General features: G+C 42.7%; 1 long non-coding RNA gene across 1 annotated transcript; it reads left to right on the top strand.

Moving 5' to 3' along the window:
- Positions 1–4,066: 4,066 nt before the first annotated feature.
- LOC143421687 (uncharacterized) lies at positions 4,067–24,416 on the top strand. Its single transcript, XR_013101249.1, has 5 exons — positions 4,067–4,124; positions 4,264–4,362; positions 22,350–22,430; positions 24,138–24,172; positions 24,265–24,416. It is a non-coding gene; the product is annotated as an uncharacterized LOC143421687 (long non-coding RNA).
- Positions 24,417–25,385: the final 969 nt, after the last annotated feature.

Genomic DNA, 25,385 nt, shown 5'->3' with positions numbered 1-25,385 from the left:
AAATATCAGAAAATAAAAAATAAAACTGGGTCGAACTATGTGAAGACTGGGCTGACCTTTTCTGCTTCAGCATAGCTGTTTGTATGGCAGAATAAAAGAAAGTGTCAGGCTTTACAGGCCACATAGTTTCAGGATTTTCTTTAAGTGATTGGTTTGAGATTTTTAGTTGGATGTTGTTACGGTCTTTTCTTCCTGTTTGTTTTGTTGTGCCTTCCTGTTTATCTCGTTTCTCCATTTCCCCCTCCCTTTGCCTTCATGTTTCAGTATTTCTTTTCCTCTTTGCAGTTAGTCTGCCATCGTGAGTATTACCTCTATTTGATTCCAACTCTCTTCAATCTGTCATGTGTGGAAGTGTCTTGCTTCTCCCCAAGTAAGCTCATCTGTTTCCCCACCTCTTCTTCCCTGAGTTCCTTCTCGCTTGTTTTTGAGTGGGAGTTTCTATTTGTTTTGCCTACTGGACTTAGTGTAACATTAGTTCTTTTTGGATTAAAGGCTTTTGCATTAAAGGCTTAGCTCTTGTTTATTTAACTTGCCTCTGCCTCCCATTGTTGGGTGCAGCATGTGCTAACACATGTAACTGCAGTAATGTTACATCTGATCTGTGTATGATCTGAATATTATTACACAGCGGTTCCACTGATGATTTTCACATCATTTTTCCCCTAACTAAGGGTGTATCTGTACACATCATTCATAAAAGATGTGTATTTTGAAAAAATGCAAACATTCATCACTAATACAGATTTTTATAGGCACCTTTGAAAACACTCAAGGACACCTTACAAATTTAATAACAATTTCAAATTCTGAGGCAAGTGGACATGCAAAAAAAACTCTTTGAAAGGTAGATGTTTAAAAGGTTCAAAAAAGTTTTTTTCATGCCCAAAGCTTAATAAAAATACTTAAGCAAAAAAATCCCAATTGAGGTTGTCATAATTCATGCATGAAAGGGTTAAAACTTATCCTTTGTTTCATTGTGTGGATGCTTTAAGCATCCACACTATTGAGTTCCTCTTGGGACTTCCGTACACTTTTTGGCACTTAACTACTTCCACAATTTTCAGTCGATTTTCACCGTTCAAATTTTAAACTATTCTGCTATTTCTGCTAATGTGTGCTATGTCTTTTGGTATTTTTCACTATTATACTTTTTAAAATATTAAGCTTAATTTGTCCCATTGAAATGAATGGGAAACTTCTGCAATTCTGCTAAAATTTGCTTGTTTTCGAAACTTAACTACTTCCTCATATTTTCACGTAGAACAAGCATTCAAACTTTAAAATGTTCTCAAATTATTGGGCTATTCAGGTATAAATCAGCTTTTTCAAATCTTTTACCGTTTTACTTTTATGCCTCTTAAAGTTTTCAGTTGCAAAATTGTGATTTTTCACAAAAATGGTTGCTATGCACTTGGCTTCCAGTGTGCCACTGAAGGTTTTGCAGTCTTCTCTTCATGTCCGAACAACTTCTTGCTACTTGCTCAATTTTCACTCAACTTCCACAAATTATACATCAAAACGTAGGTATTTTTGCTGGCTTTCCGAAAATGTCACTATCATTGTTGTGGGATTTATAGAATTTTGGCAAATCTCCTCAGACCAACACAAAGTCGCAAAACTCTCCATAGAAAGTCAATGGAGAGCTTGTTCAAAATCACCGCTTGATTTCTGTAATGAGAGGCATATTCCAATCGTCATATCTCCTTAACGAAGCAAAGTTAAGACATAAGGCTTGTCCCAGTATATCTTCAGACACTCCTGACGCTCACAATTCAAGAATTTTTTTCTCACCTATTGCCGTTCTGAAATGAGTTAGACTTGTTTGAGAGTAGGAAATTTGTCCTTCGCTCAGATTTCTTCAGATTTCAAACTCTGGAAATGAACCACTTTTTTCTCTCGTCATATCTTTTTAATAGATTTCCACAGAGACCTGAAAATTTCCATGATTGTTCACCAAAGCCTGCTGTCTCTTACGGTGAAAGAATGATATCGATACTCCAAATAGATTTAGAGTTAGAAAGCGTTGTTTGAGGGCAAGTCAAGGCAGTTTTTGCTTTGCTCTACTCAGTTATGGTGCATTAGAAGTCAAATATCTTTAATAATTCATATTTTAATGATAAATTGTCAACACTTTAAGATTCCCCCATCTCTTCTGAACAAAACGGTGTAAGAATGACCGTTCTAGCCCCTACGGTTAGGAAATTATGGTCATTTGTTTGAGGGGAGTCGTCATTACGAGAAATAGACTGCAATAATCCTGTGTCTCTTTGTGCTGCGTGCACCTGTTTTGGCGGGAAAAAGTGCACAGGCTCTCTGATTGGTGGATTCAAATTGAGCAGCTCCCAGGCTGCTTGACTGAGCATGAAACTTGCTTCTCTCTCCCTGTGTGTGTGTGTGTGTGTGTGTGTGTGTGTGTGTGTGTGTGTGTGTGTGTGTGAGACAGAGAGAGAGAGAAAGCCTTTTTATGGGATGATCTCATTGTAAGATTCAAATTCAACTGGTTGACTGAATTGGATCTTGTGTGTGTGTGTGTGTGTGTGTGTGTGTGAGAGAGAGAGAGAGAGAGAGAGAGAGAGAGAGAGAGAGAGAGAGAGACCCTCTTTAGGGCAGCATCTCATTGTTGGAAAAAATATAATATATTCAGACTGGTTGACTGGCATAGACCCTCTGTGTGTGTCTCTCTCTCTGTGCATTTGTGTATACATATTTGATTTTGTGTGTATCTGTTGGCTGTTCCTTCTTGTTTTTTAAATTTATTTTTATTTCTTTATTTTTTTTTCACAGGTGAATAACAATTAGTTTTGAGGGAACTTAACCATGTTCCGTTTTTTTTTCAGCTTGTCATCTTACATTTTCCAGTATTTTCACTTAAGTTATTACTATTCTGTTCAATCATAGTATTTGTTCTAAATCATTGTTATTATGCTATATTGTAGTATTTCTGCTAAATCATACTATTTCTACTATATTATATTTTTCTTTCTAAATATAGCATTTCTGCTATATAATTGTATTTCTGCTATGTTATAATATTTGTGCTAAACCAGAGTATTTGTGCTGAAACATGGTATTTCTGCCAAATTATAGTATTTCTGTCAAATTATAGTATTTGTGCTGAAACATAGTATTGATTTAAAATTACAATATTCATAGTTCAACACAGTGTCTCTGGTAAATCACAGTATTTCTGCTCTGTTGTACTATTTTTCTAAATCATAGTGTTTCTGTAATGCTTAAGTATTTTTGGCTAAATACATTCTTTCTGTTATCTTATATTATTTCTCCTAAATTCTTGTATTTTTGAGAAGTTATCATGTTTCTGGTAAGTTACAATATTTCTGCTAAGTTCTGGTATGCTATTGTATTTCTGCCAAGTATTATGTTTCCTCTAAGATATTGCAGTTCTGCTAAGTTATTCCATTTTAGCAAAGTTCCTTTGCTTCTGCAAAGTTTTTACAATTTCTGCAACTTTTCAGCCTTTTCAGCTAGTTTTTGCATACAGCTTCAGCTTTAAAGCATCCACACTGCATTTTCGCAGGAAATGCTAATTTTTCTAGTTTTTTTAGTGAAACTCTGGTAGAGTAGCTTTGAAACTGATAATTCAGCATATACTAAAAAGCCTTTTCTTGTGGATATTTTATTTTGCAATATTTCTAATTACCACACTTAAAAATGAACAGCCTGTAATGCTATCATGACTCATCACTTTTTCTCTCCGTTTTGGCCTTCTGTCCACACTGAGACGGTGTTTTCGGTCAAGGAAAGCGCAGCGTTTTGAAAACGCTCTCCAAAGCGTATACATTTGAAAAACGACGTTTTCGAGTAGCATTGTGGAAAGCGAACTGGAGCCTTTTTGAGAACAATGATACATTGTAGACTACGTCCACATGTACACGGGTATTTCTGAAAACAGATTTTTCGTTTTTTTTAAAAATCCCATCCACAACAAAAACGAAGGAAAATGCTGAAAGGAGCATGCCAAAGCAACAGGTGGCGCTATATTCCTAACCGTGTAGAAATGTTGGCCAATCAGATGTCTAGACGCCTGGGCGGGAACGAGTAAACAAAGATGGCGCAAAGAAGCAGACCTGAGTCCTATGCGTGGAGGGACAGTTACTGTCTGTGTATGTAAGCATTTAAACACTACAGAGAGTAAAATTAACAGTATTTTGTCTAAGTCCGCCATTGTAGAAATTGATTTCACCGAAACAATAACTTGGCGCACCTATGACCCTGCGTTTTCTCCGTTTTTCTTGTCCATAGTAAACGCAAAAACTGAGTTCTTGAAAATCTCCACCCAGGCAGGAATTTTTAAAACTCCGTTTTCAGTGGCCGGAAACGCCATTTACGTGTGGACCAAAGGTACAAACGCATAGAAAAATCTACGTTTTCAAAAATACCCATACATGTGAACATAGCCTAGTCAAGTGATGCAATCATGTGACAAATTGAGACAGCACCGTTAAAGATTAATATCAGTTTGTACATGGTCCAGATAGCTTTTCTTTCAATTCTCAATCGCTTTTCCAACTTTGTACTTTTGTATTACTTGCAGCAACAACTCCACCTAATTGTTAGTCCATTTAAAAAAAAAAAAAACTCGTTGCTTTTGCTCGACATTTTGCAGAGACAAGAGCCAGAAAGTAAATCCGGTTGTTCAGTCTGACGTCACTAGCCGTGTCTGGGTCTAAACTCCGCTGCAGGTCCATATATCAAACGATCACTATGGCATTACTGAGAGTTGAAAAACTGTCTAAAGTCTTTCATCTTTAATAAAATGATCAGCGTTCTGCTCTACCAGGTGTAACAATTGAGTTTAACATCCAGGCATCCATGAAAACAGAATTTATGACATTTAACAGAATTAGAAGTTAGCAGGGAGTTAGGTCGCTAGCTTCTATCTAAATACAATATAGCATATCCTGACTGCGGGGTTTTGGTAACAAATTAAAACGTACAACTCTTATCACTTCCAGCATAAACGAAGACAGAAAACTAAACAGCAGTGCCGTTTGTAGGGTTACTGAAGTTGGGCTAGCTGGTATATAATGATGTGCTACGTGATCGCTAGCGACACAGCTATGTTAGCATAATATAAACAAGCTAACTTTTTTCCCACTCGATAAAAGTTACCGTGAGTGTTCTCGGTGGTCAGGAACAAATGTAATCGCACGGCAGGATGCTGTAAAAGGACCAAACTTCAGCCAGGAGAACAACTGAGATAATCCATCCACAATACGAGGTTAGTTGTAACTGTTGGCATGATGACATTGTATATAATTTGGATTATTTCTTTATCTCGTCAAGATCCATGTCATGATTGTAAATTATTTAAGCTGTACAGTACTTTGTTTGTTTTTTGTAGTCAACGTTTTGGTGCTTTTATTTTGAAAGTCAAGTTCGCTTACAAGTTGCGCTAGTTTCCTCTTTGGGTAGAACGAAGAAAAACACCTGTAAGCGCGCAGAAAGGATGGTTTTTATTGAAAGACATGTTAAGTGGACTTTGACTACACACGGTTAAAGGAAACCTCAGAAGAACGGCGGCTAATTCCCTTTTTGCAGCATGCAGCCAACGAGGTATTTATTTATTTATTTATCTATCGTGTTTGTTGTACAGTGTTTTTACTGCTGTGTCTTATGCTGAGTTTTATTTTGTTAATGCTGTATAGTTTTCACGGTGGCTTTGGAGAGAAGTCTTCAAATAAACCAGTGACAGAAAACCACTTGCGTCTGCCTGTGCTTCGAGGGAATTATAGTGAAAACTCGGACTGTTCGTCGACGCAAGCGGCCACTAATTGACGATGCGGCAACTTCAAAGCATCAGCGGGCTTGTTCCTACATGTCTACAGCGCAGCGGAGCTGACAAGAACTGGCAGATAAGCTGAAAGTACTATATGCATATGGTGATATGACACATGCACAAGTATTAAAGGGCAGTGTTTTAAGGAAAGGTGTTTAAGTTAAGTGGCCTAAGAAGGGACCTTTGCAAACATTTCTGAAGAATACTGTGATTGATAACTACTGTGGTGTATAGTACATCTTGTTTTGGTGTAAGCTAAAACTTTTGAAGATTTTAAGATAAAAGTGCATTTGGGAAGCAATAAGTGAAGGTTTTGGATGTAAATTCTTGAACTGTTTTGAAGTTTATTATCAGGTGTATTTTTGTAAGATAACACTTCCATTTGAACTGTGTTATTTTTGTGCCATTTACATATGAGTAAGTGTTAAACATTGAGGCTTGGTTAACCATCTACATTTCTTATTTCTAAGTGGGTTGATTAAGAAGTGCTGTAAAATGTCAGAACCAAGCGAGCCTACAGTTCAGTTTAGTGACCGTGCAGACTTTCAAGATCAGTCTGAAGAAGGTCAAGTGCATGGTGCTGAAGCTCAGCAAGAGGAAGCGCAGCAGCCAAGACGAAGTGAAAGAATCAGAACTCTAACAGAGAAAGGCAAAGAAATGCAAGATGAGAAAATTAAAGCACTCCAGCAAAGGTTTAACTATATATATGACAAATGGAAAACACAAGTTAAATCTGCAAGACAATCCTTATCACAGACAGCAGAGACCTTATCTGAGGACTTGCTTAATGACATTATAAGTGATGTCACAGGTCTTTCTGCAGATGTCCAGCGTGTCTATGAAGAGCTACGAAAGATCTCTGCTCCAGACCAGGTCACGCGTCGTAGAGTGGATCGGTGTGTAGAGATTTCTACATTTGTTGCATCCAGAGCCTCAAGTAGGTTGCATGGAAGGTCTCCAGAAAAGGAGGAGCAAGACTGGCCAGAAGCAGGCTCTCTCTTTAATTCAAGCACCTGCAATTCAGGTTCTGTTGCTTCCATTTTGAAAGGCACCTCAGTACTTTCAAGCAGGTCTTCTGCAAGGCGACAAGATGCTGCTGCTGATGTTGCTGCAAGTCAGGCTGTTCTTAAAGTGTTACAAGAACAAGAAAAAGAACAGTTAGAGATCGAGCGTCTAGAAGCCGAAGCTAAGAAAAAGATAGCTGAGCAGGAGGCAGCAGCAGTAAAACGTCGGTTAGAAAGAGAGGCAGAAGAGGTAAAACGAAGAATGCAGAGAGAGGAAGAAGAAGCTAAAATTAAGGCTCAACTAGAGGAAGAGCACATAGCTCTACAAAGGACTCTGGAGGAAAAGCGGAGAAAATTACAGCATCTGGAGGCAATGAAGGATCTCAGTGCAGCAAGGGCGAGAATGCTGGTGTACAATCAAGAGAATGACAAAGAGGAAGAGCAAAAGGACGTACTGCAACCTGAGGTTGTAGTGGATAATAAACTTTGTGCTTCCACAGGCTCTTTGCCCCAGTGTATGCCTCCTGCACCACAAGTTGTGACCACTTCTTCAAATGACAGTACTGCAGAACTTGTCAAAGTGCTGGCAGGAGCTTTAAGTGCCAACCGAATTCCAATTCCTGAACCTACAGTATTCAGTGGGGATCCATTGAAATACAGTGATTGGAAAATCTCCTTTGAAACGCTGATTGACCAGAAGAGCATTCAAGATAAGGAGAAAATCTACTACCTTCGCCGGTATGTAAGTGGACAAGCTAAGAAAGCAATCGATGGCTATTTCCTTCTTGGAACTGAATCAGCCTATGCTGCCGCAGTTGAGATTTTGGAGGAAAGATACGGAAACCCATTCACGATTGCAAAGGCATATAGAGATAAGCTTCAGACATGGCCCAAGATAGGCTCCAAGGACAGCTTTGAACTCAGAGAGTTTTCTGACTTTCTCCGTAGTTGTGAAGCCGCCATGGTCCATATTAAGGCACTGGAAATCTTGAATGACTGTAATGAAAACAGAAAAATTTTGTCAAAATTACCAGATTGGCTAACAGCAAGATGGAATAGACAAGTTATTGAAATAGAAGAAGCGACTAATCAATTTCCCTCCTTCAGCCAATTTGTGAAGTTCTTGACAAGAGAGGTGAAAATTGCTTGCAACCCTCTCACATCGCTGCAGGCACTGAAACAAGATGAAGCTGAAAAAACCAAATCCTCAAGACATTTCAACTTTGCAGCAAAGACACTCATCACAAGTTCCAGTGAAAAATATGCTGATACATGTCTTTTCTGCAAAAGGACTGGGCATACATTGCACCAATGCAGGAAGTTCGGGGAGAAAGCAGTTAATGATAGAATTAAATTCATTCAAATGGAAAAGTTGTGCTTTGGTTGTCTGAAGTATGGTCATCACTCAAAGAGTTGCATCAGTAGGAGTGTTTGTGACAAGTGCCAGAAGCGTCATCCTACTTGTTTGCACGAAGAACGAACCAAAGAGAAGCAAAAACCACCACAGGCCAAGCAAAATCGGAATCATGAAACTTCGAGTGAGGTTCATGAAGAAGTACAACTAGCACAGGATTACGAAATGACCAGAACTGCTACTTCAAATACAGTAATGCTTCATGGAGCTAAAATGCAAACAGCTGCAATAGTTCCAGTGTGGCTTTCCTGCACAACACAACCAGCACAAGAAGTCCTTGTGTATGCTTTATTGGACTCGCAGAGTGACACAACATTTGTGTTGAGTGAAGCAGCAGAAACCTTACAGACAAATGGAGAGCAAGTCAAGCTTAAGCTTTCTACCATGACGTCAAGAACTACAGTGGTGAGTTCTCTAAGAGTAAGTAACCTACAAGTCCGTGGCTTTTACTCCAACAAGAGAATCTCCTTACCACCAGTGTACACGCGTGATTTCATCCCAGCTAACAGAACTCACATCCCAACCAATGAAACTGCAGAAGCGTGGCCCCATCTAGTACACTTACAGTCAGAAATTGCACCTCTGCAGGACTGTGACGTGGGTCTGCTTATCGGATATGACTGTTCACAAGCCCTGCTTCCGAGAGAAGTTGTGTCTGGCAAAGAGAACGAGCCTTATGCACAACGTACAGACCTTGGATGGAGTATTGTTGGTAATGGAAACCCCTGTGTTGATTATGGGGACGCAATCGGAATCAGTCATCGCATAGTAGTGAGACAAGTAATACCAGATGTTGAGTCTTCTGTCAACCTCAAAAGGGTAGTGCATTATGTGAGCCAAACCAAAGTGAAGGAAGTAACTCCTTCAGACATCATAAGGGTCTTGGAATCAGACTTCTCAGAAAGAACTGGAGATGATATTGTGTCTCAAGATGATCTCAAGTTCCTGACAAAGTTGAGAAAAAACATTGTGCAAAATGATACAGGTCACTTTGAAATGCCACTGCCATTCAAAGAAGACAGGCCTAAATTACCCAACAACAAGATATGTGCCATACATCGCTTGAAGTGCCTGGAAAGGAGACTAAAGAAAGACCAACAGTACTACAGAGACTACGTAAGCTTCATGAATGACATCATTTCATGTGGTGATGCAGAGAAGGTCCCTGATGAAGAAAATGATGAGAAATTGGCTTGGTATATTCCACATCATGGGGTTTATCATCCACAGAAACCAGGGAAAATACGTGTGGTATTTGACTGCTCTGCCAAATTCCAAGAAACATCTCTCAACGACCATCTACTCACTGGTCCAGATTTAACGAACACATTGGTGGGTGTCCTTTGTCGCTTTCGAAAAGGTTCTGTTGCAATCATGTGCGACATTGAGAGAATGTTCCACCAGTTTCATGTCAAAAGGGGGAAGATCAAGATTATTTGAGATTCCTATGGTGGGAGAATGGCAACTTGGAAACCTCACCATCAGTTTACAGAATGAAGGTTCATTTGTTTGGAGCGGCCTCATCGCCTGGCTGTGCCAATTTTGGCCTAAAACATCTGGCAACTCAAGGGCAAGGTCAGTTCAACGAAGAAACAATACATTTCATCCAAAGGAATTTCTACGTAGATGATGGATTGGCAAGTGTTCCGACTGAGAAGGAAGCCATCCAGCTTGTCAAGGAATCACGAGAGCTTTGTAGTATCGGACGATTGAGACTGCATAAGTTTGTTTCCAACAGCGAGAATGTCATGGCAACCATTCCACAAGAAGAGCGTGCCACAATCAAGGATTTGAACATGGCTTTGGACTTACCACATATGGAAAGAGCTCTTGGAGTAGAGTGGTGCGTCACGTCTGACTCATTCAAGTTCAGAGTTCAAGTGAAATCCAATCCACTAACAAGAAGAGGTGTGCTCTCTACTGTGGCCTCTATATATGACCCCTTGGGATTCATCGCACCCTTCGTCCTTGTAGGGAAACAAATGCTCCAGCAAATGTGTAAAGAAAGGATTGGCTGGGATGAGGAGCTTCCAGAAATCCTAAAACCTCAGTGGGAGTCCTGGATTAGAGACCTTCCCAACCTGACTAACATGCAAGTCAAAAGATCCTTCTTACCTTCTGATTTTGGTAATGTCAAAAGGTATGAACTTCACCATTTTTCAGATGCCAGTTTCTCAGGATATGGTGTATGTACTTACCTGCGAGCCATCAGTGAATCTGATGAAGTACATTGCTCTTTGGTAATGGGAAAATCCAGAGTTTCCCCAATCAGTGTTACTACGATACCAAGACTGGAACTCACTGCAGCAGTTGTTGCAGCCCGAACCAGCGACATGCTTCGCAGTGAACTGGAAATCCAGGATCTTCAGGAATTCTTCTGGACAGATTCCACTGTTGTTCTTGGCTACATAAACAACGACGCCAGAAGGTTTCAGGTATATGTAGCAAATCGCATACAGAGGATTAAGTCAAGTACAAACCCTGAACAATGGGGTTATGTCGCTTCAGAAGATAATCCAGCTGATCATTCTTCTCGAGGTTTGACTGCAGAGCGGCTTAGGACCTCAAATTGGTTTACCGGCCCAACATTTCTTTGGCAAAAAGAACTTCCTGGCAGACAATGCAAGGTGGGTGAAATCAAGGAGGATGATCCTGAACTCCGCAAGCTGATTGTGTGTAACACAAAGTCAAAGGAAGACAAATCATTGTTGGATAACTTCAAGAAATTCTCTGACTGGTCAAGGTTATCGAGAGCAGTTGCCAGACTGAAAAGATACATCAGAATGCACAAAGGTATTCAGCAAAGAACAAGTGATAGCACAAGTCTAGAGGAGAGAAAAGAAGCAGAACTTGTGATTGTCAAGTTGGTTCAGGAAGAAGCATTCTCAGATGAGATAAAGAGATTGGAGCTAAAGACAATAGTTGAAAACAGTCCACTGTGCAAGTTAAATCCTTTCTTGGATGAAGAAGGGATCTTAAGAGTGGGAGGACGTTTAAGTCAAGCCACGTTGCACCCTCATGTGAAGCACCCAGCAATTCTGCCAAAAAATAGCCACGTAGCAGTTTTACTAATCAAGCATTTTCACGAAAGAATCCATCATCAAGGACGTGGAATGACAATGAACGAACTGAGAGCAAATGGTTGGTGGATCCTGGGATGTAGCGGTGCAGTTTCATCACATATTTTTAAATGTGTGACCTGCAGGAAGTACAGAAGATCTACTGAAGAGCAAAAAATGGGTGACTTGCCACAAGATAGGACAGAAACAACACCGCCTTTTACCTACGTTGGCATGGACTGCTTTGGTCCAATCTATGTTAAGGAAGGAAGAAAGACTCTCAAAAGATATGGTCTTTTGTTTACCTGTCTATGTTCAAGAGCCATACATATAGAAGTGGTTGATGACATGACAACTGATGCATTTCTCAATGCTTTAAGGGCATTCATAGCCATAAGAGGAAATGTTCGACAGCTAAGATCCGACCAAGGAACAAATTTTGTTGGTGCTAGGAGAGAGTTCATGGAGTTAATGAAGGGAATGGATCAAGAAAAGGCTAAGATTCTAGGATGTGAATTTCTCATGAACCCTCCAACAGCAAGCCATAGGGGAGGTGTCTGGGAGCGTCAAATAAGGACTATAAGAAGTGTTCTTACCGCTATTCTCGATCAGTCATCTCAAAGGCTTGACTGCACCTCCTTGAGAACCTTTCTGTATGAGGTCATGGCTATCATCAACAGCAGACCACTCACGACTGAACATTTGAATGATCCATCAGGCCTTGAACCATTGACTCCAAACCACATCTTAACAATGAAGTCCAAGATCATTCTGCCCCCGCCTGGAGAGTTTGTCAAAGAAGATGTTTATCTTAGGAAAAGATGGCGTCGAGTGCAGTGTTTGGCTAATATGTTTTGGACTCGATGGAAGAAAGAATATCTTCTAAATTTACAAGAGCGACAAAAGTGGCGGAAGAACAGAAGGAACATCAAGGTTGACGACATTGTCCTTCTACAAGATGATCTGGCACCACGCAATGAGTGGAAGATGGCTAGAGTCACAGAAGTTTATCCAGGATCAGATAATCGAGTGAGGAGAATAAAGTTGCACGTCAGTGATACACATGACAAAGGAGGGAGCCACACAGCTAAAACTGTTGTTCTTGAGAGACCTGTTCAAAGAGTGGTTACTCTCTTAGAAGCAGACTAAATGGTTATTTGCTGGAAGTTACCTGACAAAGGGTTGATAACGAGAAGTCTTTGGTGATAAGTAGAAATGCTTGTTTGGAGAGACTATTTCATTAGGGAAATCCCACGTAAAGATTTGTGTGATTTGGTGGGAGTGTAACTGTTGGCATGATGACATTGTATATAATTTGGATTATTTCTTTATCTCGTCAAGATCCATGTCATGATTGTAAATTATTTAAGCTGTACAGTACTTTGTTTGTTTTTTGTAGTCAACGTTTTGGTGCTTTTATTTTGAAAGTAGAGCTGGGCGATAGAACGATAACGATATGTATCGCGATATAACTTTTACTCGATAGAGAAATTAAGCTATCGCGATAGACCTCGCCGCTCTTGTCCAAGGTCAGCCAATCCAAATTAAGTAGCGCGGAGCCGAACCAATCACAGCCGCAGCGTCACGTCGCGTGACTTGTTACCGTATAGCACAAGTGCCAAGCCGCACGTGTGTTTGTTTGGGAAGCAGCCAGCGGGTAATGGAGGAAATGAGTGTGCCGACTAGAAAAATCAACCGAGCGTGACCGAAGAGAAAACAGATGATGGTTCCAATGCCGGAGAGATTGTCGAACGGAAGAGCCAAAGAAGTTCCGTAGTGTGAAGGTATTTCGGCTATTTCAAGTCTGACAAAAAAACAGAGTAGCGTGCACTGTAAATTGTGCCGAAAGCAAGTCTGGAAATACAATAAACTGGTGCATGCGTCACACTGTGCGCCACGTTATTGTTTCGGTGAAATGAATTTCTACAATACTGTTACTGTTAATTGTACTCTCTGCAGTGTTTAAATGCTTACATATACACACAGTTACTGTCCCTCCACACACACGACTCGGTTCTGCTTCTATGCCCCAGCTTTGTTTACTTTTTCCCACCGAGGCTTCTAGACTTCTGATTGGCCAGCATTTCGGCACGGTTAGGAGTCTAGCGCCACCTGCTGCTTTGGCATGTTCATAGCAGCGTTTTCCTTCATTTCTGCCTTTATGTGTGGACGGGATTATTTTTTAAAACGAAAACGGAAAATCTCCGTTTTCAAAAATACCCGTGTACGTGTGGACGTAGCCTCGGTCTCTGACTGGAAGCGCTAATTCGTCATTCGGCTTTTGTCAGACTAAAGTAACTGTTAAAACTGTTTGAAAAGCTCAGCTATACAACAAGGAGAGATTGAGAATTTCCTTTTAGTTCTCAGTTTATTTGATATTGACAAAAGTTAGTCAGTTTTGTCTGTTATTCTGTAAAACAAACTAAGATTTATTTTTAGAATTAATATTTTGTTTCTAAGTGGAATTGACAATTTAGTCTGTTTCGTTTGTTCTATTTTGAAACTTAAACGCTTTAGCGGCTGCCTTTTGTGTAGTTTGCAATATTTGCCTTTATCTATCTGAAAAAGTCTCATGTTCCTTAAGTACATCTACCCTGTTGAACTTATTATGGGAAATAAATATTTAAATAAAAACAAGCTGCTGATTATTTCACATTTTACTTGTGAGCAACGGCATATTTAAATCTTACAAATATAGTTATTTGGCTTATATCGTGATAGATATCGTTATCGCCTGAAATGAAAAAAACATATCGTGATATGAAAAAATCTCATATTGCCCAGCTCTATTTGAAAGTCAAGTTCGCTTACAAGTTGCTAGTTTCCTCTTTGGGTAGAACGAAGAAAAACACCTGTAAGCGCGCAGAAAGGATGGTTTTTATTGAAAGACATGTTAAGTGGACTTTGACTACACACGGTTAAAGGAAACCTCAGAAGAACGGTGGCTAATTCCCTTTTTGCAGCATGCAGCCAACGAGGTATTTATTTATTTATTTATCTATCGTGTTTGTTGTACAGTGTTTTTACTGCTGTGTCTTATGCTGAGTTTTATTTTGTTAATGCTGTATAGTTTTCACGGTGGCTTTGGAGAGAAGTCTTCAAATAAACCAGTGACAGAAAACCACTTGCGTCTGCCTGTGCTTCGAGGGAATTATATTAGTCATTCATATACTGCTGTATGGGCTGGGCTGTAGTTACAGCCTAAGGTAAAAACTGAGCTTAAATAAATGATTAGCGGTAATAAAAGCCGAGGGAGGTCAACAGTGATCACTGACTGTTTTAGGAGCTTTTTGAGATCAAATAGAAGAAAATACATAACATTAAACATGTTAACAACACAAAAGCCATATTAAACGCAGACTACTTTAGACCCAGAAGTACGATTCGTCGCGTCATCACTGAACAACCGGATTAACGGCAGACGGAAATGAGGCAGGTCGAATCACCTTGCGTTTCACGCATGCGCAGTAATGGAAGGTAAGCGGTTTCGGCCGTTTCAATGTGGACGCACAACTCTGTGAAAACGGTAGTCTGGACACGGAGCGTTTACAGATGAAAACGCCTTTTTCAAATTTATCCGGGCTCGTGTGACGTAAGATCACAGGCCGTTCCAATGCCGTCACCAAACACCACACTTCAAAGCACAAAGCCTGTGTTGTCACAGTAACGCATTCTGCGATAGGAGGTCATATATAGGAGTGAAACTGACATTCGCACAGCCTGAACTGGTTCACGTCTGCAGCGCTGCCGTCTCTTGTAACCCTGCACGTTTCCAAGGTTTGCTTTTTACGATATTCTTGTAGTTTTTGTCCTCAGATGAGGTGTGAAATGTCTGTGTGGTGCAGCCTGGTCTGCCACCCACCTATAAAAGGTGGAGGCTCACCAGGACATGCACGCCTCACAAGTTCCCGGCTCTCTCGACTCGGTTGAAGACGGGTTTCTTGGAGAGGGGGAGGGCAGTGAGGCACAGTCCCCCGTCCCCCGACGCCCCTCGCGATGCCCCTCCTTCTTCGACTAACCCTCTGCATAGGAGCCGTGAGAGCCAGGAACTTGTGAGTTTTGTATGTCCACTCAGGAATCATTCATACCTGGTCTGTAGGAAGTTCCTGTCAGAAGGAGGGGGCACCGCGAGGGCGTCGAGGGGCGGAAGGCGGTGCCTTAGTGCCTCCCTCCTTCTGACATTGTAAAGGAACCCTAACTTTATTATTTTTTTAAAAGTAAGATGTATGTATGTATGTATGTGTGTGTTTTTTGTCCTCAGATGAGGTTTGAAGTGTCTGTGTGGTGCAGCTGGTCTGGTCTGTCTCTGTACAGTCGAGGCTGCACCCACCTACAACAGGTGGAGGCTCACCAGGACATGCACACCTCACAAGTTCCCGGCTCTCTCGACTCGGTTGAAGACGGGTTTCTTGGAGAGGGGGAGGGCAGTGAGGCACAGTCCCCCGTCCCCCAACGCCCCTCGCGATGCCCCTCCTCCTTCGACTAACCCTCTGCATAGGAGCCGTGAGAGCCAGGAACTTGTGAGTTTTGTATGTCCACTCAGGCATCATTCATACCTGGTCTGTAGGAAGTTCCTAAGTTCCTGTCAGAAGGAAGGGGCACCGCGAGGGCGTCGAGGGGCGGAAGGCGGTGCCTTAGTGCCTCCCTCCTTCTGACATTGTAAAGGAACCCTAACTTTATTATTTTTTTAAAAGTAAGATGTATGTATGTATGTATGTATGTGTTTTTTGTCCTCAGATGAGGTTTGAAGTGTCTGTGTGGTGCAGCTGGTCTGGTCTGTCTCTGTACAGTCGAGGCTGCACCCACCTACAACAGGTGGAGGCTCACCAGGACATGCACACCTCACAAGTTCCTGGCTCTCTCGACTCGGTTGAAGACGGGTTTCTTGGAGAGGGGGAGGGCAGTGAGGCATAGTCCCCCGTCCCCCGACGCCCCTCGCGATGCCCCTCCTTCTTCGACTAACCCTCTGCATAGGAGCCGTGAGAGCCAGGAACTTGTGAGTTTTGTATGTCCACTCAGGCATCATTCATACCTGGTCTGTAGGAAGTTCCTGTCAGGAGAGGGGGGACAGCGAGGGCGTCGAGGGGCGGAAGGCGGTGCCTTAGTGCCTCCCTCCTTCTGACATTGTAAAGGAACCCTAACTTTATTATTTTTTTAAAAGTAAGATGTATGTATGTATGTATGTATGTATGTGTTTTTTGTCCTCAGATGAGGTTTGAAGTGTCTGTGTGGTGCAGCTGGTCTGGTCTGTCTCTGTACAGTCGAGGCTGCACCCACCTACAACAGGTGGAGGCTCACCAGGACATGCACACCTCACAAGTTCCCGGCTCTCTCGACTCGGTTGAAGACGGGTTTCTTGGAGAGGGGGAGGGCATTAAGGCACAGTCCCCCGTCCCCCGACGCCCCTCGCGATGCCCCTCCTTCTTCGACAAACCCTCTGCATAGGAGCCGTGAGAGCCAGGAACTTGTGAGTTTTGTATGTCCACTCAGGCATCATTCATACCTGGTCTGTAGGAAGTTCCTGTCAGAAGGAGGGGGCACCGCGAGGGCGTCGAGGGGCGGAAGGCGGTGCCTTAGTGCCTCCCTCCTTCTGACATTGTAAAGGAACCCTAACTTTATTATTTTTTTTAAAAGTAAGATGTATGTATGTATGTGTTTTTTGTCCTCAGATGAGGTTTGAAGTGTCTGTGTGGTGCAGCTGGTCTGGTCTGTCTCTGTACAGTCGAGGCTGCACCCACCTACAACAGGTGGAGGCTCACCAGGACATGCACACCTCACAAGTTCCTGGCTCTCTCGACTCGGTTGAAGACGGGTTTCTTGGAGAGGGGGAGGGCAGTGAGGCATAGTCCCCCGTCCCCCGACGCCCCTCGCGATGCCCCTCCTTCTTCGACTAACCCTCTGCATAGGAGCCGTGAGAGCCAGGAACTTGTGAGTTTTGTATGTCCACTCAGGCATCATTCATACCTGGTCTGTAGGAAGTTCCTGTCAGAAGGAGGGGGCACCGCGAGGGCGTCGAGGGGCGGAAGGCGGTGCCTTAGTGCCTCCCTCCTTCTGACATTGTAAAGGAACCCTAACTTTATTATTTTTTTAAAAGTAAGATGTATGTATGTATGTATGTATGTGTTTTTTGTCCTCAGATGAGGTTTGAAGTGTCTGTGTGGTGCAGCTGGTCTGGTCTGTCTCTGTACAGTCGAGGCTGCACCCACCTACAACAGGTGGAGGCTCACCAGGACATGCACACCTCACAAGTTCCCGGCTCTCTCGACTCGGTTGAAGACGGGTTTCTTGGAGAGGGGGAGGGCATTAAGGCACAGTCCCCCGTCCCCCGACGCCCCTCGCGATGCCCCTCCTTCTTCGACAAACCCTCTGCATAGGAGCCGTGAGAGCCAGGAACTTGTGAGTTTTGTATGTCCACTCAGGCATCATTCATACCTGGTCTGTAGGAAGTTCCTGTCAGAAGGAGGGGGCACCGCGAGGGCGTCGAGGGGCGGAAGGCGGTGCCTTAGTGCCTCCCTCCTTCTGACATTGTAAAGGAACCCTAACTTTATTATTTTTTTAAAAGTAAGATGTATGTATGTATGTATGTATGTATGTGTGTGTTTTTTGTCCTCAGATGAGGTTTGAAGTGTCTGTGTGGTGCAGCTGGTCTGGTCTGTCTCTGTACAGTCGAGGCTGCACCCACCTACAACAGGTGGAGGCTCACCAGGACATGCACACCTCACAAGTTCCCGGCTCTCTCGACTCGGTTGAAGACGGGTTTCTTGGAGAGGGGGAGGGCATTAAGGCACAGTCCCCCGTCCCCCGACGCCCCTCGCGATGCCCCTCCTTCTTCGACTAACCCTCTGCATAGGAGCCGTGAGAGCCAGGAACTTGTGAGTTTTGTATGTCCACTCAGGCATCATTCATACCTGGTCTGTAGGAAGTTCCTGTCAGAAGGAGGGGGCACCACGAGGGCGTCGAGGGGCGGAAGGCGGTGCCTTAGTGCCTCCCTCCTTCTGACATTGTAAAGGAACCCTAACTTTATTATTTTTTTAAAAGTAAGATGTATGTATGTATGTATGTATGTATGTATGTATGTATGTGTTTTTTGTCCTCAGATGAGGTTTGAAGTGTCTGTGTGGTGCAGCTGGTCTGGTCTGTCTCTGTACAGTCGAGGCTGCACCCACCTACAACAGGTGGAGGCTCACCAGGACATGCACACCTCACAAGTTCCTGGCTCTCTCGACTCGGTTGAAGACGGGTTTCTTGGAGAGGGGGAGGGCAGTGAGGCATAGTCCCCCGTCCCCCGACGCCCCTCGCGATGCCCCTCCTTCTTCGACTAACCCTCTGCATAGGAGCCGTGAGAGCCAGGAACTTGTGAGTTTTGTATGTCCACTCAGGCATCATTCATACCTGGTCTGTAGGAAGTTCCTGTCAGAAGGAGGGGGCACCGCGAGGGCGTCGAGGGGCGGAAGGCGGTGCCTTAGTGCCTCCCTCCTTCTGACATTGTAAAGGAACCCTAACTTTATTATTTTTTTAAAAGTAAGATGTATGTATGTATGTATGTATGTATGTATGTATGTGTTTTTTGTCCTCAGATGAGGTTTGAAGTGTCTGTGTGGTGCAGCTGGTCTGGTCTGTCTCTGTACAGTCGAGGCTGCACCCACCTACAACAGGTGGAGGCTCACCAGGACATGCACACCTCACAAGTTCCCGGCTCTCTCGACTCGGTTGAAGACGGGTTTCTTGGAGAGGGGGAGGGTAGTGAGGCACAGTCCCCCGTCCCCCGACGCCCCTCGCGATGCCCCTCCTTCTTCGACTAACCCTCTGCATAGGAGCCGTGAGAGCCAGGAACTTGTGAGTTTTGTATGTCCACTCAGGTATCATTCATACCTGGTCTGTAGGAAGTTCCTGTCAGAAGGAGGGGGCACCGCGAGGGCGTCGAGGGGCGGAAGGCGGTGCCTTAGTGCCTCCCTCCTTCTGACATTGTAAAGGAACCCTAACTTTGTTATTCTTTTAAAAGTAAGATGTATGTATGTATGTATGTATGTATGTATGTGTTTTTTGTCCTCAGATGAGGTTTGAAGTGTCTGTGTGGTGCAGCTGGTCTGGTCTGTCTCTGTACAGTCGAGGCTGCACCCACCTACAACAGGTGGAGGCTCACCAGGACATGCACACCTCACAAGTTCCCGGCTCTCTCGACTCGGTTGAAGACGGGTTTCTTGGAGAGGGGGAGGGCATTAAGGCACAGTCCCCCGTCCCCCGACGCCCCTCGCGATGCCCCTCCTTCTTCGACTAACCCTCTGCATAGGAGCCGTGAGAGCCAGGAACTTGTGAGTTTTGTATGTCCACTCAGGCATCATTCATACCTTGTCTGTAGGAAGTTCCTGTCAGAAGGAAGGGGCACCGCAAGGGCGTCGAGGGGCGGAAGGCGGTGCCTTAGTGCCTCCCTCCTTCTGACATTGTAAAGGAACCCTAACTTTATTATTTTTTTAAAAGTAAGATGTATGTATGTATGTATGTATGTATGTATGTATGTATGTGTTTTTTGTCCTCAGATGAGGTTTGAAGTGTCTGTGTGGTGCAGCTGGTCTGGTCTGTCTCTGTACAGTCGAGGCTGCACCCACCTACAACAGGTGGAGGCTCACCAGGACATGCACACCTCACAAGTTCCCGGCTCTCTCGACTCGGTTGAAGACGGGTTTCTTGGAGAGGGGGAGGGCAGTGAGGCACAGTCCCCCGTCCCCCCTCGCGATGCCCCTCCTTCTTCGACTAACCCTCTGCATAGGAGCCGTGAGAACCAGGAACTTGTGAGTTTTGTATGTCCACTCAGGCATCATTCATACCTGGTCTGTAGGAAGTTCCTGTCAGAAGGAGGGGGCACCGCGAGGGCGTCGAGGGGCGGAAGGCGGTGCCTTAGTGCCTCCCTCCTTCTGACATTGTAAAGGAACCCTAACTTTATTTTTTTTTTAAAAGTAAGATGTATGTATGTATGTATGTATGTATGTATGTGTGTGTGTGTTTTTTGTCCTCAGATGAGGTTTGAAGTGTCTGTGTGGTGCAGCTGGTCTGGTCTGTCTCTGTACAGTCGAGGCTGCACCCACCTACAACAGGTGGAGGCTCACCAGGACATGCACACCTCACAAGTTCCCGGCTCTCTCGACTCGGTTGAAGACGGGTTTCTTGGAGAGGGGGAGGGTAGTGAGGCACAGTCCCCCGTCCCCCGACGCCCCTCGCGATGCCCCTCCTTCTTCGACTAACCCTCTGCATAGGAGCCGTGAGAGCCAGGAACTTGTGAGTTTTGTATGTCCACTCAGGCATCATTCATACCTGGTCTGTAGGAAGTTCCTGTCAGAAGGAAGATGGACAGTGAACATTTTAAGCCCACTCGGCAGCGACAGATGGCCACCCCTTCCTGAGCCTGGTTCTGTCGGAGGTTTCTCCCCGTTAAAAGGGAGTTTTTCCTCCCCACCGTCGCCAAGTGCTTGCTCATAGGGGATTTTTGGGGCTTTTTTTTTTTTTTAAAACCAACCGCTGATAAGTCAATCAAAGACTAATTTGGATAATTGGGAAAAATTAAATAAAATAAAAAAATTGGATAAAATGCATGTGTCATTGTTTCATATTGATTTCACATAACATACCATTTGATTTCAACATATTTTTGTTACACTTGCAGTGGTGTTTTTTTTATGATCCTGTTCATTTTAAATATGAATATAAATCATCTAAATAGAAATGGAAAACTAGAAAAAATAAAAATATAACTTTACTAATCTGGAAGTTATTTGTCATTGGATCCATCATTCCCACAGTGGAAACACATTATTTCATATTATGTTCAAGTCAGTAGTTAAAAGTATAAAATTTAATAATGTCTATTTTTAGTTTACTTTATTAATAAAGACATTTTTAAGTATTTTAGAAACACTAACATCATACATATCCAAATATGAAGTAATGTTTTAACTCCCATTTACATACAGACCTGTGGCCAACTTTATAAACCATTTTGAATTTTTTCCAGCTGAGGCGTTCAAAATAGATATACTTTTGATTGTCACAGTGTAATTTGGGCAGCTGCCTGCCTAATATAACATAACATCACCACAATATTTTATATTAAATGAGGAAATGTATCTTTGTTTCCTCAGCTAAGACTGCTTGCTGCTGTAGCTTGTGTTTATCTTGAGAGTGACATCTGATTTAAAAGCAAGGAGCAAAAGCCACTGAGCACCATCGGTCAGCACAGAGGCAATGCAGTTTGGTGTAATTGTTAGCCTAGTAATTCACAGTAATATATTTCTCACACACAACCTCAACCTCTGCCTCTCAATGTGAGCAGAGACGCAGCAGCATCTTGTTTCTACAAGAAGCCTGATTAAAATGTGAGGCATTTATACGGTGTACGAGATTAATAACAAATATTCACTGTCTGCAAACCATACCAGGGTGGACTATTCATTTTCCCAGTGGGTCACATGAAAAACTGAGACTGGTGTGGAGGCTCAAACTACTAAGCTGAACTCAGTTCTAATCAGTATTAATTTTATTTCTTCATAAACTGCTACTGGCATGAGTGCATATTACAACTTCACTGCGACAGTATTACTTATTTTCCTTACACACAGACCTTATAGGAGGTAATTGAGAGAAAAAAGAGGGGAGGATGGAGTGGGTGAGTAATGTCATTAGGTGAGGTCATTTGGGATATTTTATATCCTGGCAATGAAGCGGAAAATTATTGAAATTTAAACTGGATACATTTAAAATTGCATTGTTTTTCTGATGCAGCTTGTATTTTATGCAAAACATGTTAAATCTTGTGGGAATGTTCACTTTCAATACAGTTCAGTTATGCAGTGCTGAGTGTCAGACATGCTAAGGCACATGTAATGAAATAACTTGTTTGAGCTTTTGTAAAGAGTTCATTTTTAAATTTTTACACAAACGAGACTTTTCTCACTCCGGTTACTGTTTCAGCTTCACAAAGGCTTCAGTGTTATAATGAAGAAAAAGAAGCATCACTTCAATACATCAGCCGTGTTGTCAGTGATGTAATTTGAGATTTTTCCTTTCAACACTGTTTAAAGTACAGGCTCCCATGTATGGACTGATGTTTTGATCCACCTGCTTCTCTGTAACCTGTGGGTGAATCTCTCCATCTCCTCTGGGTAATTATATTTTCCACTTCATTTACACACAGCTGGAAGAAGGAGATGCGAGTAAGGTCTTTATGTTTCTGCTTGGACCTTCTGTCCCTGCAACCCAAACCCAGATAAGTAGCAAGATATGGATAGATGGATGAGTAGATGTCCTTTTGACATAGTTGTGTCATGAAGTAACATGAAAAAATAGTTTAACCAGTGCACTTTAGGTCTTAAAAACATGAACAGCATCTCTTAAATATATGCATCCATTTTTATCTCAAGTCTCAAGCATTTCCTTAAAACCATATCAACACAATCCAGTGAAGTGAATTAACAGTTTCTCCAAAGACAGCTGCTACATGCAAAGGAATCAAAATTCACAATGCCATCTTCTCAATTCTGTTGGAAAAATATGTCCCATAATTTTTTAAATGGTTAAGAGACAAAATAACCATGTCTAATGTAGCATTTGTGATTTAAACGAAACACAAAACTGTATCAGTTTTCAATTGAGTACGTTGTGTATGATTTTGCAAATTTAAAAAAAAAAGCACCATGATCTACTTTAAGGAACACAAGCAGGATATTTTGGAGTGACCTGACTTGAAAACTCTGCAGGTGGATATTAAAAATGCTGCATCTTCTGCAAAGCAGCCTAAAAATATCCAACTACATCAAAAGTGCTTCACTGAAAAGTGGGTGAAAAGTTTTTAATCATTAATGGAAAAAATGCACCAGTTGTGCATCAGTGATATGAATATCACAAAGTCTGCTAGCTAAGGGTGCTGCAATCTAGAAACACTGTTGTCTCTTCCTCTAACTTGGGGCAGTTATCATCACAGTGCAACTTCACCCTCAGCTCTGAGCAAAACTGCTAAAAAATGTGCAAGGTGCAGAAAAGGAGGGAGGCGATGGATGTGTGAGGCAGAAAACAGGATTCAGAAAAATGCTGAGCTCTGCAGGCTTCAGGAATAGATTCTGAGTGAACAACCACAAATGGTTCTTTCTAGGTGGAGCTCTTTTCCCCTCCATACATTACTGAGGCGCTGAACCATGGTGGTGGTCCAGACCTTTTTTAATTTGTGCCCTCAGCCCTGGGGACTTAGTGACTGAAAGACTGCTAAACCTCTGCTGGTCACTGTAGATAGTCGCAAAGGAAATAATCTGAACTGTTGAGCTGTTTTATCATAACTGAAAAACATGCAGTAGCTAGGAAGAAATATTCTCCATTAGCATTAATTAAAAAACTGAGCACAATAAGGTCGGTTGTCAGAAGAAGCAGGCACTCTTGGCTCCCTGGCACACCGAGCTGAAGACATGATCTCTCTTTGACCTTTGCACAGTGGACCGTAAATGAGCTGTTTACTTTTTTATCTCTACAATATCTCAGGTAATATCTTGAATTGCTGCTGTTCTGCATCAAGTGAGGCAACAGTGCAGTTTCTCTCCTGTATGGACTCTTTGATGAACACACAGGGGCACACTCGGATCAAACACTTGTTATGTCTGCCTGAATGATTTGTCATGTTCGCATGTATTATGAGGTCAACATCCTCTTTAAAACAAGCACAGCAAACACAGCAGAAGTTTATCTCAGTGTGAGATTGTAAATGATTAGATATTTTTCATGGATGTTGCACATGCTGCCAAGTACTCTTCAGAGACCGCAGCGACCTGACTGGAGGCTCCATGGCATGCCTTCATCTTCTTATTCTTTATTTACATGTGCAGAAGCAGAGCAGTCTGATGAAGGGGCCTGACAGATGGTAAGTCCTTCTGTTTCAGTATAAAGATTTTGTGCTGGAGGGAAAGGACCCAGCATTAATGTGAGCTCCTCTTCTCCCTCTTTCATGTGCAGAAATAACTGATCTTGCCTCTGCTGAGCCTCTGAGTTGGGACTCTTCTCCGGCTGTGAGCTGAAAGATGAAAGAGGAAGAATCATTTCTTCTGAGAATTCAGGTGCTTCTCTTAAACATGAAAGAACCTCTTTTTTTTTTTTTTATTAGGGATCAGGAATAGAAATATACCAAATTATCTGTTGATTGTCTGTTTTTGTCCTTGCATTTCTGACTCATTGGGAGAATTCCATTATGAACATACATATCCTAGTGGAAATTTAAAATATACGATGTGAGAAATATGAAGTGAAACTGCAGTGGATGCATCTTGACATGTAGACGTGGCCAAGATGACCACGTATTCACTTCACACATATATGAACTGTAGCTATAACAGCTTCAACTCTTATGGGAAGGCTTTCCACAAAGTTTACAAGTGTATCAGAATTTGTGAGGTCAGACACTGATGTTGGATGAGAAGGCCTGGCTCACAGTCTCCACTCTGATTCATCCCAAAAGCATTCGGTCAGATTGAGGTCAGGACTCCGTGCCGGCCGGTCAGATTTTTCCACACCAAACTTGCTCATCCATGACTGGTACGCAGTCATATTGAAACAGGAAGGGGTCTTCACCCAACTGTTCCCACAAAGTTGGGATCTGGTGCTGGCCAGAGGGGCCGATGGCGCGAAATGGCAGCCTCGCTTCTGTCAGTCTGCCCCAGGGCAGCTGTGGCTACAACCGTAGCTTGCCTCCACCAGTGTATGAATGCGAGAGTGAATGAATAGTGGCATTGTAAAGCGCTTTGGGTGCCTTGAAAAGCGCTATATAAATCCAATCCATTATTATTATTATTATTATTATCATGAAATTGTCCAAAATGATTTGGTATGCTGAAGCATTAAGAGTTCCTTTCACTGGATCGAAGGGGCCCATCGCCTGAGAAACAACCCCACACCATAATCCCCCCTCCACCAAACTTTACACTAGGCACAATGCAGTCAGACAAGTACCGTTCTCCTTGAAATCACCAAACTCAGAATGTTTTAGAGGAGGAGCAGGGAGGAAGAATTCCCTTTTAACAGAAAGATACCTCAAGCAAAACCAGAGGAAGACATCTATCTGCCATAACAGGTTTTGGAGT

Source organism: Maylandia zebra, linkage group LG13, assembly GCF_041146795.1.
Source record: "Maylandia zebra isolate NMK-2024a linkage group LG13, Mzebra_GT3a, whole genome shotgun sequence".
NCBI lineage: Eukaryota > Metazoa > Chordata > Actinopteri > Cichliformes > Cichlidae > Maylandia > Maylandia zebra.
The sequence above is the reverse complement of the archived record's forward strand: the minus strand, read 5'-3'. Positions and strand labels throughout refer to the sequence as shown.